The sequence below is a fragment of the Anabrus simplex genome, chromosome 1 (genome assembly GCF_040414725.1).
Source record: "Anabrus simplex isolate iqAnaSimp1 chromosome 1, ASM4041472v1, whole genome shotgun sequence".
In the NCBI taxonomy this organism is placed as follows: domain Eukaryota; kingdom Metazoa; phylum Arthropoda; class Insecta; order Orthoptera; family Tettigoniidae; genus Anabrus; species Anabrus simplex.
In genome coordinates this window covers 628,227,877-628,242,573 of record NC_090265.1, presented here as the reverse complement: position 1 = coordinate 628,242,573, position 14,697 = coordinate 628,227,877, and positions in this window count along the sequence as shown.

The window sequence follows — 14,697 nt, the reverse complement described above, 5'->3', positions numbered from 1 at the left end:
GAATAACAAGTGAATGTGGTAAATGAAAAGAGATGTTAGTATGGGACAGGTGAGTAATAGCTAATAAATATACAAGGAATATACATAAGAGGTTTGGAACAAAGTATAAAAGGGGGCTTAGTGTTGTAAAAATTATATAATCATGGAAAACAGTAAGTCCTTATAATGAAGAATGCAATTCGAAATGACACATATAAAATATATGGCTTAGGAAGAGTGGAGGTGGTTTAGGAGGGGAGGAGGGCTTAAGGTGGGGTTGAAGGGTGCGGGTAAAAAGGGTAATTGTCTGGGAAAAGTACCTTTGATTAAATTTAGGATTGAGTTTTGGTTGGCTGCATTATTGTTTCTGAGGAAAGTGATAAATAGATCTAAGAGTATGTTGGGTTTCTCTGAGATTTCATTGAGATTTTGACTGGCGTTAAAGTATTGGTCTAGGTGTATGTAGTAATTTTCCATTATGTCGAGTAAAGGGCCCTTGTTTGCTAATACGAGGATGTCCATGTCTTGTTCGATATTGGTGAAATTATGGTTATAATCTTGCATACTCTTCGATCTATTTATCACTTTCCTCAGAAACGATAATGCAGCCAACCAAAACTCAATCCTAAATTTAATCAAAGGTACGTTTCCGAGACAATTACCCTTTTTTCCCGCACCCTTCAACCCCACCTTAAGCCCTCCTCCCCTCCTAAACCACCTCCACTCTTCCTAAGCCATATATTTTATATGTGTCATTTCACATTTCATTCTTCATTATAAGGACTTACTGTTTTCCATGATTATATAATTTTTACAACACTAAGCCCCCTTTTATACTTTGTTCCAAACCTCTTATGTATATTCCTTGTATATTTATTAGCTATTACTCACCTGTCCCATACTAACATCTCTTTTCATTTACCACATTCACTTTTTATTCCATAATAATCTTACTGTTAAATTAACATGTTCTTAGGATTTCGTCAAGAGTGATCTTTGCTTTGATGTGGCTGATGATGACCCCTAGATGGGTCGAAACTAGTTCCATGTAATTTTAAAATATTGCGAATATATTTTGTATTGAATAGGTGGAAAACTTTATTGTGTTGTTACTCATATGTTATTAACACTGTAATTGACCATTTTCACCGGAATATTTCCCAATTGCGATGTATTTGTTAATAATAATCCCACCATATGTCAGAAAATGGTTGATAAAGACTTATATCCGTTTGAGCAATATTAGTTGTACATTTTTGGACAAGTTACGAGTTATGCTACAGGCTATGATGTGGCACCAACAGGAGTCTGATTGTGAGAGACTTTCTTCAAAACTGTAGAATGATTTAGGAATGTACTTCCAACCTTCATTGAGTTTGTAAATTTGTACACTGTTGTGTTGTAAATGCAGTGTTAAGAAAGAAGTAAGTAATTGCTGGACTTGTTAAGGTACTGGTATTGGAAACACACTCGAACCTCGATATCTCCGAGTTATCGAAATTTCAAGATACAGAGAATTTCCACCGTTGGGGATAGCATGTTATCGATTCACATGTAACTACGTGTTGACACTGTTTGTTTGTCCAACCCTTGTCCCTTTCCTGTACGGCAGGGCCTATCAAACGCCCAAAATCCCACGCGTGCAAATCGAGGTGCAAGAGCTCCGTGCACTGTGCATCGGTCCCGCTTGGTTCAGCTCGGACCAACTCTTCGTCTCTAGGCTACTCGGCTAAGCTCGGCTCTACTCGGCTCAAGTCAGCTCGGATTTAGGGCAAGTGCGGAAGAGGGAGACAGGGGGATCGAGCGAGACAGGCGTGAGGAAAGAGTAAGTAAGCGCTATTGCTCCAAATCGAGGAGTGGGGGTTCTGCACTCTGGTCAACCAAGGTAAGTCGTCTTTTGCACCGTGCACAGTGCATGCACCAAGAGCATGCACCCTGAGAGGTCCTGCTCTACGGAGTCGTGTATGAGGTGAGATGAACCTGTCGTGACGAGTTTTTATGACCGGATGCCCTTCCTGACGTCAACCTCATCAGAGAACTTAATGAGATGAAATGAATGACGTGATGAGATAGTAGGAAGGGAGAGCGTGAAACCCGATGCAGGCACATAGGTTTCTCCTGTCGAATAGCACAGAGGGGTCTGCTCAAGGCCTGACGTGTCCATGCGACGGACGAATCACCATTAACAGCGTCATATGCCATCACAGCACTGCGGAGAGGTTTGGAATTTAATCCAGGCTTCTGGAGCGCAATCTGGCGATTAGAAATTGTATACCACCACTTCCCCTACACTGCCGGCCAACATTCTGACGGTGAAAAGTTTTCGATCAACGGGACTCGAACCGACTAACCACGGCGTCAGACCGTATAGACTTCAACGCCTTAAGACCATGGCCACCGGGCGGGCTTATGTGTTGGTCATCATCATCATCATCATCATCATCATCATCATCATCATCATCATCGTTGACCAACTCCAGTTTCTCAAGTGTGGTATTCGAGCCCCTTCCATTTTGTTCGGTCCATGAACCATTCTTCGTTCACAATCTGCTCCCCATCCTGACCTCTCTCCTCTACATCCTTCTTCACTAAGTCTGTCTATTTTTCTCTAGGTCTGCCCACTGGTCTCTCTCCCCTTATATCTCTTTCATACTCCTTTCTTGCAGACCTAGTGGCACTCATTCTTTTCACATGACCAAACCAATTCAGTCTTGCCTTTTGGATCTTCCGGTTTCCCTCCTGGTTTTCTGGATCATTGTGCGTAGGCTTATGTGTTGATACTGTAATAAATATTATTTAACCATATAAAACAAACTCGAAGTATTTTATCATTTTAATTACAATGATATAGGAAGCCATTAAAGACAGTATACCTACCGTAGAGGAATATGAAACATATCTGTGACAACACCTTAAGAAAATTTCGTCATTTTTTTTTTTCATCCCAAGCTTCTTTTCTTCCACATATTTTAATTGTTGTAAAAATATTTACATTCGACTGACTCAGTATCTAAGGTCGAAGAACAGTCAGTGAATTTAACGCCTGGTCTAAGTGACGATCCAGATGGAGGGTTTATAGAGCTCCAGCTGCCCACGGTCAACCCCCCACAGGTGGACAGATAAGCCACTATATAAACATACCGAGGTCTGATGCAAAGGGTACTGCTGTGCGTGAAGGAACAATAACACGCAAACATTAACTGCTGTATCGCACTGTTAATGTTGTACACAATTCGATTTATAGAATACTTTCAGCTTCTGTGGAGGAAACGTTTGCTTGGAGAAATGGAGAAATTCGTGTAACCGAACTTCAAGTAATAGTGAAATAGATACACACGAGAGGGAAACTGAAATTATTTCGAGATACTGAAAATTCGAGTAATGGGTGTTCGAGATATCGAGGTTCGAGTGTAATACATGGTAGTCATTAAGTTCGTGGACTTGCCGCCTAGTGTCGCTGTGGTGCACTATAGCGGATAGTTAATATATGTATTTGGGGATGTGAAATGAAGCAACTTTTGCACCTTTCCTTCCTGAGATTACTACATTTTCCCACATTTTCCCTTCTTTTCATGCTTCAGCACCTTTCTCCCCTCATTTTCTGCAGGACGATGTCGTGACAGTACTTCGCTAGTCCCAGCAAGAGGCGTATCTTCATTATAAGCAGGAATATGTAATAACTTCTGGCTCGGTGAGGAAAGCAACTGGAAACTACCTCACTCCTCATTTCCCTAGTACGCCTCTTCAGTGATGCCCAGGCCATTTATGACAGCTGATGGCAGAGCTGTTGAGGATCCAACCAGCCTTAGGGCTGAAGACTGAACAAACACACATAGTCGGTGTAGGGCAGCTAAATGTGAGCGGCAAAACTTGAGAACGGGCAACTTTCAAGTTATGTCAAAACTTAGACAAATCCGCCAGCAAAACTTTGAGATGGTGAGGCCGAAATCACCCGTATCACCACAACCCGAAAATTAAGCAAAGATAAGGCCAATTACAAAGATATCCCTCACCGTCTCCACGATTCAATTCATAAGGGACCTAAGCAGTGGACTAGGAAGAACTAAGTCTTGCTGCATAACGGCACTGATGGTTCTGTGCTTGCCCGGGGAGAACTGGCAAGGCAACAGGTCACTGCTTTGCCACACCCTCCATACTCACTTGACCTCGCATCATGCTATTTATTGCGCTTTCCCTGCTTGAAAGTGTCGATTTCATTCCGGCGACGAGATCATTACTGCCGCAAGATCAACCGTTAGGATCTTCCCGCCTCTACATTTCAGCGGTGATGCCAGTAACTATATTAACTATGACGAACGTGTACAGCGGCCAACGGCGATTGTTTTTAAGAACATTACGGAGCTATGAAAGTGTATTCTGTGTTGCCTACATTGCAGTCACCAATTTGCGAACTTACTGATTTCAGTACGTAAATGTAAGCTGTGTTGCCTACATTGAAGGGGCCATTCCAGGAACTTACTGACTGTGGTAGCGCAGTATTTATGTTATATGCAGTATCTACGTCTAATTATTATGGCAAACTACCTGCAATTAAATATTTCAAATTTTATTTAGTAAACGTTGTGTGAATTTCTGGGTAACTGCGTTGTAGTTATGTTACGACAACTTACCTGCAGGGGAATGTTTTATGTAAATTTCTGCATATGTCGTACTAATTCCTAGGCGATTACTCATAATTAATGTTTTTCCAATCGTAAATGATATTTCATGTTTTGTTTTTATGTTTATATGTATTCTTTCTTATCTCTCTCACAGGGCTGAGTGGCTCAGACGGACGAGGCGCTGGCCTTCTGACCATAACTTGCCAAGTTCGAGCCTGGCTCAGTCCGCTGGTATTTGAAGGTGTTCAAATATGTCAGACCCGTGTCAGTAGATTTACTCCTTCGGAACTACATTCCAGCACGTCGGCGTCTCCGAAAACTGTAAAAGTAGTTAGTAGGACGAAAAGCAAGAATTATTTTTATTATTGAAAGGATTTGAAGGTTCAGCACCTATCCACGAATTTAGCTATATTCATTACAAATAGGTTAATATATGTATTTGGGGATGTGAAATGAAGCAACTTTTGCACCTTTCCTTCCTGAGATTACTACATTTTCCCACATTTTCCCTTCTTTTCATGCTTCAGCACCTTTCTCCCCTCATTTTATCAGTGTTTTAATATTTTTTATCTTCTTGAACAAATTTTTACAGTTTTGTTTGAACAGGATTCAACAATTGTTAATAATTACATATTAAAATATAATATCGTATATGAAAACCACCAGTAATTTATATCCCAGCAACAACGACCTACCTCAGCAAGAATTACCAACCTGAATCTGTGAAATCAAATTAAAATTTAATCAATGATGCTGCAATAAGTTCAGTTAGTACTGGCATAAATTTAACGGTTCCACCTATCGACTGTGTACTCTCTTGTTGGCCGTGTTGGTGTTTTATCAGTCTGGACCAGAACATACATTACACAACATAAAATCATGCCGAAAGTTACGAAGGAGAAGTTGTAGGAACTTTCAGAAGAATTAAAGATGCAGTCTATCAAAACTGAAGGCATCATTCTGCGAAGTAAATATTACAGTCGATGGCAAGCATCAATGAAACAGAATAAACTAGCACATACAGTACAGAAAACATGCAAAGAACATAGTGTTGTGAAAAATGTGTTCTGGTCCTCACTGGTAATACACCAACACGGACTTTCACATTTTAATGCACGTATTGTTTGTGTTATCAAAAGAGAACACTTAATTATAAGGGCATATTTAGTTTAAGTCTCTCGGTTTTAATTAGATGGCGTCAGTGCAGATACCTAATAATGTTTATCAACTGTAGTCGTAACCTAAGCAAACTACTCTGATACACGCCTTGGGTTCAGGATCTGGAAAGCATGAGTTTAGTGCGAATCTTGCCATGGCGTTAATCCAGTAATTAATTCTAGTCGCACATTCCAGTCCACAAGGTGCATTCAAATCATTCCTTGAGAAGTACACACAAACGTCAAAATGGATGAGAGCACTATGTGAAAAAATGACATACAGTCGATTTATGAGAACGTCTTCTAGAAAATAAAAGGGCCAGTCAGCAAATATGAAGTGGGATTAATTTTGGATGAAACTGCTGACGAGCTGCAAAGATATATTTTGAATGTATTGGTATTCCCATTATGTAGTCAGTGGGTGAAACCCATGGTTTTTAAAATTTTTCAACTCGAAAAGACAAATGTCAGCACAATAATGCATCTATTCAATGACCCGTATGAACCTGTGGCCAGGAGGCATACAATACGAAAAATTCAGGCTTGTGGTGACTGATCTATCACGCGACTTGCTTTCGGCTTTCCAACAACCCAAGGGCATGTGCCCCAACCTCAGCCATGTGGCATGTATTGCGCGTGGACTATACCATGTTTGTGAAAATATAGGAGAGAATTACATCTGGGTAAATGACTTTATTGCTGTTCTGAAGAATATTCTTGTAAAGAATCCCAGTCAAGTTTTGTAACAAGAAGTTACTGGGATCCATCTTCCACAGTTTCTAGTCAGCATAAGGCTGTGTATTTGGATACGATGCGCTGTTTTCTAGTGCAAGAACTTCGATAAAATCGAATGCTTCAGATACGCCCTAGACTCAACGGACCCAAGCAGGACCAACAATTACTCAGCAACAAAGACCTAGAGTAGAAACACTTTGCAGTGCATGGATACAAGTGCGTATTTGCCTGATGTAATTCAGAAATTGGAGTCGGGCTGAATGGCTCAGACGATTGAGGTGCTGGCCTTCTGACACCAACTTGGCAAATTCTATTCTGGCCCAGTTCGATAGTATTGAAGGTGCTTATATATGTAAAATAAGTTCTGCGGGACTAAAGTCTGGCACCTGGGCGTCTCCGAAAACCGTAGAAGTAGTTAGTGGGACATAAAGCCAATAACATTATTATTATTATTATTATTATTATTATTATTATTATTATTATTATTATTATTATTATTATTATTAGTAGTAGTAGTAGTAGTAGTAGTAGTATTTCAGAATTGGAAGAAAATGGTATAGAGGAGGAGTTTGATGAGTGTTAGGGACAGCCTTGATGGATTTGCTAAATACAAATTCGAATTAAATTTGAAGAACAATCCATATATGGATACCTTTGCAACTTTGACTGATCTCCCTTTACGAGTGCTGACAATAATTCTCCATAGGTTTCTGGAGACCTCGAGCGGAGTTTCTATATATATATGAATCAATTGAGATCAAAGCGCCAGCGCCTTACTGTCAAAAACATTAAAATGTTGTGCGTAATCCAATATAACAAGTTTATAATTATTAATACCCAGTAAATGGGACAATGGAAATTCATATAACTGGTTTAAACCTTAATAACTTGATTTCAACAACCTTTTTGTGTGTATTTTCAGAAATTGTGACTCCCTTTTCTGACCATACTTGTACCTTAAAATCCTTTTTTTCTAATTATTATTATTATTATTATTATTATTATTATTATTATTATTATTATTATTATTATTATTATTATCGCGATTCCGTAGCTCACAAAGGAATAGAAAGCACCTGGGTTGAATGGCTGGACAAAAGTTTACTTTAAGAAAATTTGGAAATTTCATTTCTTTCCTTTCTTAAAATTCAGATGGAGTAATTTAACGACATAACAAGGAACAGTTGAAATGTAACATGGGGTATTTACATTAAAAAACGAGCTTGTCAGCTCCAACGATGCATTTGACTTAGAAGTTCTAGATCGAGTACAAAATAAATTGGGACGAACTCCCAGTCATTAACTTACATACCGAGCTCGACAGCTGCAGTCGCTTAAGTGCAGCCCGTATCCAGTAATCGGGAGATAGTGAGTTCGAGCCTCACTGTCGGCAGCTCTGAAGATGGTTTTCTGTGGTTTCCCATTTTCACACCAGGCAAATGCCGGGGTTGTACCTTAACTAAGGTGACGGCCGCTTCCTTCCACTTCCTAGGCCTTTCCTATCCCATTGTCGCCATAAGACCTATCTGTGTCAGTGCGACGTAAAGCAAATAGTAAAAAAAAACGAACTTACATACGAAAGAGCACAATAGATCCTGACAGGGACAGTATTATGGAAAAGTATAGTTGCTCCGAACACGTAAAATATAATTGGAATCTCAGCTCCCGGATACAATAGAGGCTAGACTTAATCATCAGTTGCTGTTTACAATCTCAGTTACACTCAGTAACCCCTAGGGTGATCCCACTTCATAGTGTTCGTACACAGATTGCCCCATGGTGAGCTTATCTATTACAAAGTTTCGCAATCAATTTTAAATACTGTAACTTAAGGGAACATAAACGTAGACACGGTTACCCGAAGAACCGTAAAGAATATACAGGGGATGAACCCATAATTCTACCATGATAAACACTGCAGATAAATATTGCAGCTACAAATAACCATTGGTGCAGCCATACTATTTATTGCAAGATTATCTCACCCTTCATAGCCGTGAGCGGTTACCGTGGGATCGTACGCACCGTGGCGAGCGAGCCATCCGCTCGTACAATGCCGAGACACTTCGGCTGATTTCGAGTCCTGAATAATTAACAATCTATAGTAAACCTTCACAAGGAGAGATTTTGGCGACATAGTTAATCAAGGAATAAAGAATTGAAATTTGTAACAAATACCAAATTAAGATAGAATCCACAGGGTGGAAATCAATGTAATTAAGCCTGGAGAAAGGTCGGCTTCTGTATCGGCAGATTAGCAGCACGTGCCGAGGTCGAACCCTCAAAAAGCCCGCGAAGTCGCATGCATAAAATTAGTTAATTACGCCCGTTGCAAGTATGAGAAAAATATGAAAACAACACAAATGCGAATCGGAATTATGGTTGAATTTTTGGGAGTGAATTTCAGGAAGACTGGACCACCGGTTATGAAATTATAGGATTTCACGACAAGAATTCATGACCAGGGTAGCGTTATCTCAGACCTCATAAATAGACCCCCCGTGGACATTCACACACTCCCTTTGAAAGTTCTGGTGGAGGAACCCGCGTTGCGTGTCTCCGAGAAGTAGTTCGGTAACTACGGTAATTGCTTCCTCAGAATAATTTGTGATATGTATTCATGTAGGTGGTCCGAGTTGGAATACTTAGTGGAATTTATATAAGATTCCTGAACGTCTGCCGAAGAAAACCATGAAGGCATATATACTTTCCAATAAAGTACGTAGCTGGATTCATTTGACTATTGTGTGTTAGAAATTGTTGACGGGAGCTTGGAGACTAGCCAGAGATAAGTTCGAAGTCTGATATCTTTTGAACACCTGGCCTAACTAGAGTGGAGGAGAAAGGGTAGTTCCCGCAAACATTTTGATGCTGTTCAGCAGACGGAAAGTACGTTCGCGTGATAACGAGCGAGAATAGTGCATCATTTGTGTTTTAAAATTAATAGCGAGTGTAAAATCTGTGTAATTGTAAGTAATGTATAAGAAGGTAATGTATTCTCCAGTCATGTGTGGCTGAATCTGAGACAAGCTGGCTAAAATGTAGCCAGGACTCCTGGATGACCTCATTAACAGGTCCGTCTACTTTGTATTAATGTTGTAGTTACATTGTAATTTGCTTGTCTCACTAAATTTATCACTGCGTGTGTCGAATAAATATTTCAAAATGTTCAGGCGAATTATTTATTGTTCTTGTTCGGAGTGCGAAACTCTTAAATACGTTTAAAATCACATTATGAAACGATTAAATGCGAAGTTTAAATATTGTGCTCAAAATCAATGAAATAGTGTTCAGACTGATAAAAGTTATAAAAATAATGACGATAATATAGTCGTGGTTAACATGATAAATTCTGTACTTAACATACCTTCAACACGTACTAAATGTACGTAACACGACCTAATAGGTTGAAAGTCGGTTTCGATTACAATGCAGTCGTGAAAATTCAATATTCATTGACTTAGCCCTCAACGGGCGACATAAACGCACTCTACAGTGTGTAGGCAGTAGTGCCAGACCTGTAGCTTAGATCCTTTCCAACAGAGCAAAGATGGCCTAGGCCACCATAGCTCAATTGGTTGAGCAACCGACGTGAAATCGGAAGGTTGTGGGTTCGGATCTCACTGGTGTCCAGTTGGCCATTTTTGTTCTGTACTTAACATCTCTTCAATACGTACTAAATGTACGTAACACGACGTAATAGGTTGAAAGTCGGTTTCGATAATAATAATAATGTTATTTACATCAGGATAAATTTTTCTATGTTAAAACATGTATTTAATGGTAATGTTGAGTGAGATTTGCGATTTTTCCCAAATCCAGTGGTCTGATAAAGTTAACATTTATGTTGGGAAGCTTAAATTTTGTTACGCCGTGTATTTGTGATAGAGAAAATCGCGGTATGTTATTTTTGTTCATGAGGTCGGAGAGATGTAATGAAGTAAATTAAATGATTCATATAACGTTGTTTATCATGGGCTTATGTGTACTTGGAAAGTTTTGGACAGGAAGAAATGGATTGTGTTGGAAATGAAATGTTATGAGAATAGTTAGGAAGACGTTGAAGGCAGAGGAAGCTTGTATTTTATGCGCGTATCCGTGATGGTAGGCTATGTTTGTCGATGGAGAAGAATTTTTGAGACAGCTGTATATTAAAATGTGATATTTCTGAGGCAGGCTGTATACGATGTCCTGTTAGCAATCCGGAACAGCTGACTGACTTAATCGTGGTCAGCATCTAAGTGACTGTGTTGTAACGCCTATTATTATTTCAAGTCGAGAATCTCCCATGATAACCAATTTCTGTAGAAGATTTTAGTTCTTGGCAGTTAAGTCCAAATGACGATTCTATGTAAAACCAGCGTAGTGCATTTTATGATAGTTGACCTCACGAACAAAGTGCATTCTGAAACACGGTCGAGGTGTTATTTGATTATTGTAACCAAATTCCATGCTGTATATTTTTACAAAACGAAATTATCATTTAATTGGAAGCATTGTGGGATATAATATTGGACGTTATTAGAGTGATAGTCTGGCTGGTGTAGATCGATGGAAAGTTGCTTCACTTGATAGTTCATGGATAGAAAGGTTTGGAACGTTGAGATGGTAGGCCGTTCGGAAATCGCATGCTTGAATTACACTGTGAATTTCGTGATGGGGGTGATTACTGTTTTGGCAATATTTACGTAAAGTTAGATGAGCGTTGAATTTATTTTCATTTTACCGAACTTCACTGCGTGTGTTGAGATTGTATTTGAGTCATAGATTAAAGTAGCCGCGTGTTGTTTAATTTCGATTTCACGTTTTATTGGAAGGAATGGACATAGTTATATTTCCAGACTTGAGTTCATTCTGTGGCAAGTTTCATTTCACTGTGTTAGAGTTTCAACAAGGTTTAGAGTTAAATATCAGCAATTGTGTTTGAAGTTTCGATTTCGCCTGACATTGTAGGAGATGTGTAAATATTCCAGTTTCCGCTCAACGATAGATTTAGGATGCTGCGTGTGTTCTATAAAATTGTTGTTAGGATATGTAGACACTATGTAGGCTCGACGACAGGATTAGGGTGTCGTCTGTATATAGTCAAGTCTTAGTTAGTTGTTTTGCGAATTGACTTGAACGATGTTAGTGTCTGCAGTAGTGAATGCAAATGCGAAGAGTGTTAGCAAAGTATTATTGAGGCCATGTTTCGGCATAATTCTTACTAGCCAGAAGATGTTTCCATAATAGCATGAAACCCATAGTGGCATAAATGTGAGGGTTGTCCAGCGTGGATACTTAGCTAATGGATATTGATTATTGCTGTTTAGCCACACACGTTCGGGTTCGATGAACTTTAGTTTTTTATTTTACTTCTCGACTTAATAATTTATCGTTCAGATATCCGATATACCGTGATAGTGCCGTGTGTTTACACTTAGCTGATTCATGTAGGATTTGCGCTACGAATGCGGTTTCTATTCGTCAGCTGTTAATGCATTTTATTTTCAATTTCCGTTCTTTCACTTTATATTAGGTGAGACATTGGTCTACTAATTACTTGTAGTTTGATTTAGTGGGACAAACACAGGTAGACAGATTTGTAATGGTAGTCGTAGATTGAAAATGGAAAGATTTACTTTGATTTAGTTTGTCGTGTGGACTTGTCAATTTATTAAACTTAACATAGCCGTTCATAACTTGAAAGTTGGTTTTATAAGAATATTTTCAAGTGACTTATCACTTTTCTTTAACTTCAGTGTTTTTAGCACTTCTTCTAAATGCATAATGAATAAGTGTTTCCTGCATTTCGCAGTTTTGTTCCTTCAGAACGACGTAACGTAATATCCTCTCGGGTCAAGTTGTTGTTGGTTCCTTCTGAACAGCTGTTTGGGTGATGCATTTTTCAGCATCGGGATTATTCCGTAACTTAAGGGTGTCATGAGGTGACAATACATGGTGGAATTTTGTTTTTAATTGTGATTATTGTTGTTAACTTTTTGTGACCACCATGCTTTCTAGTAATATTTCTCAACCTATCCAAAGCAACTGATAGTCAATTTGTTCGATTAAGGGTCCATTCGATGGGTGTTCCAATGTCCGACAGGGTATCAGACTGGTTTATAACCTTAGTTAAATGTAAATCTGGAATTCTACATCTTGAAGATCAGATTTTCCACGGATCGTGTGGCTTAATTCTCAGTTATTGTTTGGATCATTGGTGCCCGATTTTCAGCTTTATTTCGTTTTCTTCTAGTTTTTGTGTCCACTAATTTCATGATATTTTACGTTCCTCTGGAACAATCTTAAATTGTAATAAGAAGACAACATTCACGCATTGCAATGTGACTGCGTTTAAACTTTATAAATAATGAAATGATTTGATGGATGATTTTTATGAACATATTTTTGCATTGATAATTGAATAAAATTTAGTAAGCACATTTTGCTCCTCATTTACAGTAGTTAGGCTCTCTTCTGAACCCCGTCGTTTGGTCAATATAGTGACAGAAATAAACCCGCTACGACCCCAGGATCTAAGAGTTCGATATTGCTCTATTACAGCAGCTGTGGCAGACTAACAACGACGGAACGGTAAGTTCAAGGGTTCAGGGCATAATTACCCATACTACAAGGCCTTAAGTTTAAAAAGAAAATGTTACAAATACAGACCATCAACAAAAGGCAAGGAGTCGAAACACCAGCACCCTCTAACGAAATTTCAGGATGAGATGAAAACCTAAGTGGACTTAAGACAGACGCTAATCCCATACTAAAATGGGTGACTAAAGGGGGTAAATATAAAAAGCCGAGACTAGATTTACAAAATTTAGGGGATGGAAACTTTAGTACCGGCACGAAAGTTGAAAGGGAGAGTTCCGAGGGTCATCACTCGTGCTCCCTTACATTAATGGTTTTCCAAGTAGGGAATATAAGTACAAAGACTGCGGAGAAGATACTTATTTGACCTCAGAAAGAAAGATTACATGTTAGATTTTAAGAGAACTGCTGAAAACTTCCCGTCGAAATATCCGCCGATACATTCACATTTTAAGGTAAATTCTGCAATTACCTTATAGCACTGTATCTTCTCAAAGCCGGCCGCACCCTGCCCCTGATCTCTCTAACCTCCGTCAAGTCACACTCTCAATAACTGGAGCAAATCAGACGAGACGGCCCTAAAGTGCTCTCCTTAAATAGTTCCGTAGGGAAAAGTTCCAGAAGAAATTAAAATACAAAGCACTGATAGGCTAAATTTCCTTAAACACCCCTGGGTTTGATGTGCTAGAGAACATAATTACAGGCATGTGATAGGGAGATTACATTAGAGGAAGAACCAGGTGAAGTGATGTCAGGCGCCGATGACCTCGATGTTAGGCCCCTTTAAACAACAAGCATCATCATCATCATCATCATCATCATCAAGTGATGGCAACTTCGGTACATTACAAAAACAATTATCAGAAAAAAGTTTACTAGCTACAACATCAAAAATATCTTCAGCAATTAGTTTGTGTTGAGCCATAAGATGTCGCTAGAATATAAATGGCAGGGCCGACTAACCTTCAGAGAGAACGTTTTTGAAAGTTATTAAAAGTTCGTGTTCACTGACATACATGGCCGTAGATAAGGCGCAGAGTATACGTAGCCGGAGAAGGTGTACCCTTGGTACTATTATTATTATTATTATTATTATTATTATTATTATTATTATTATTATTATTATTATTATTATTATTATTAGGAGGGTTGAGTCACAAGTCGTGGCAACTATTTTCTTCTCGCGGACAGGAGACAACACGGAAAATCTAATACATGCATTTGGTAATATAGGGCATGTACTTATGCATAGTGCCTGAAGACAATTCTGACTTCAGGAGATTCTCGTAGGAAAGTGACAGAACACAGGCCTTTGGTAAGCATTGTTTTATTATAATATAGACAGCAAATACGCAAGACTACATACAAAGGACAGGTCTCTTACTGGTTACAGACATTCGAAATCACCCAAGGCTTCCACTGTGCGTTGCCAGCGGTTTGACAGGCGCTGAATACCATTCGCTGCATCTGTATCGCTAACTTGTGATACCTCTCTCCGCAAACAGCGGTTGATACTCTACCCCGTTTGAACGTCTCCACCCACCTCGTCACTATTCTGTAGGGCATTACATGCATACCTAAGGCTTCCCGCATCTCTGCATGTCATTGGCGTGCATTTATGT